Genomic DNA, 2,116 nt, shown 5'->3' with positions numbered 1-2,116 from the left:
GGGCCCAGACCCTCCCTATTTCACCCCTCTCCTTCCATTGGTGCCTGGGTGGAGCCGCCCCCACTGCGGGGCCCCAGGGCGGGAGGGAGTAGAGGCCGGGGCAGAGGGCGCCGGCGGCGGAGGCCGCTGCGGCGGAGGCCGCGGAAGGTGAGGCCTGGTGGGGCCCTTGGGTGTGCACAAGGGAACAGCGCCAGGAGAGGGTGCGGCAGGATGGTTTATAATCTGAAGGGCTCAGAGTGACTGACGGATTGTCAGTGTGTGTGGCAGTGAGGCCGTGTGTGACGATGTGTGTGTCTTTGCAACTGAGTGTCACTTCGTGCAACTGTCAGTTAATGTGACTGAGTGTGTCAGTGTATATGTGGCTGTGCAAGTGTGTGTATCTGTCAATGTGCATTTTTTGGTGAGAGACTGGGTCGTTTGTGCGTGAGAAGGCCTGTGACCACATCGAGGAATGTGTTTTGGGAATGTCTCAGACTGTTTCTGGCCAGTGTGAGAGTGGGTAGCTGGGTTTGTATGTGCCAATGTGTGATTTCAGGAGTAGTAGAGCAAGAGTGAGACTTGTATTATCTGTGTGCCCTGTATCCTAACTGTTAGACTTATAGGTGTGGAGCTGTATTCACATCTGAGGGACCCACTTCAATAGCCGGTGGTACTGTACCCAAGAATTCCTGTCACTGGTCTACTGCTCCTTATTTTCTATTTCCCTGTATGACTCAGTTTCCTTATATTTCTTTTTCTCTCCCTACTACTGTCTCCTAGAATTATTACTCTCTATGTCTCTTCATGGTTTAGTCTCCCTAGGTGTCTCTTCATACCTGCTTTTCAATTCTGCCTCTCAGGTTCTCTGCATCTCTGTCTCTCTCTGTACCCCTGTGCCTGACTTCTCTGTTCACCTTTGTCTCTGGCTACAAAGGCCTGTAACAGTGATGAGATATGGGATCTGCCATGCTAAGAACTCCCTGGAAAAGGAGGCCGAAACTAAAATGAGGAGTTGCTTTTAGGGAGTGCTACAGCCCCATCCCAGGGGTGGAATGCTGAGTGTGTAGGGTGTGAGTATGAGAGGAAGAATATGATGTGTGTGTCTGTGTGAGTATGTATCTGAGTCTGAGTGAGGATATCTGAGTGTATCTGTATGACCATGAGTGGCTGTATCTGAGAGTGTGTATCTAAGGGTGAGTGTGGGTCTTGTGTATCTGGCACCAAGGGACCAAAGGCATTTCCTGGTGCTGGGGCCCAAAGAGTGGAAGGGGAGGTAAGAAATGGCTGGAACATTCAGGGGAGGGGAAACTGTACTCTTCAGCTTTTCTTAGTCTCCCCTATCTGGGGCCTCCCTTCCCCCAAAATACAGTCGGCTGTGCCCTAAGGAAATATTTGCTGGGGAGTGAAAAGTGAAAAGAGTAGGCACAGGAGTGTGTGTCTGATTTTCATTTGATTGTATCCACATTTGTTCAAGGGGAGTGTCTTTTTGTTGACTGTGCCTAGTGAGTCCATGCCTGAATGTGGCTATGTTTGGTTGTGTGAAAACACAGGGAATCTGTCACTGTTAGGGACATAAGCAGCCCTCCTTTCCCTCTTGCTGGCCCTGGCTGTGCCTGTGGCTTCCTTTCCAGACTGGGGGGAGGCCTCTTTCCTTCCCAGGGCCTCTGCGTGAGGAGGGTGGGAGGGAAGGAGGGAGGAGGAAGGAGCGGGGAGGGGGCCTGGCTAGGGGCGGCTAAGCTTCAGGGCCCAGAGGGGCGGGGGCAGGGAAGGGAAAGGAGGGGATCATTCTGAGGTCCCAGAATTGAGTGGAGCTGAGAGGCGTGCTGTAGCTGGTGGGAGGAAGTCCTGGAAGCCATGGACACTCAGCCACTGGGATCACCGAGGTAGGGCAGGGCTGAGCAGGGTAAATGTGGCTGGGGGGCCAGGGTGAGCCAGTAGATACTCAGACAGACACACAGACACATGGAGGCCCCTGCTTTGTTCTCTTTAGAAGGGGTCTGTGTTCTTCTGAAATCCTTCCCCAGGGCCCTCTCCCCATCTGCCCCTTCTGTCCACAGGGCTACCCCACTGCCGTCCATCTCCTGCTTGCCCCCATCCAGAATCCCTCTCTTCTAATACCCTCCAACCCCCATACACA

The sequence above is a fragment of the Pteropus medius genome, unplaced genomic scaffold (assembly GCF_902729225.1).
Source record: "Pteropus medius unplaced genomic scaffold, Ma_sr-lr_union100, whole genome shotgun sequence".
NCBI classification, from domain to species: domain Eukaryota; kingdom Metazoa; phylum Chordata; class Mammalia; order Chiroptera; family Pteropodidae; genus Pteropus; species Pteropus medius.
Note: the sequence above shows the minus strand (reverse complement) of the source record.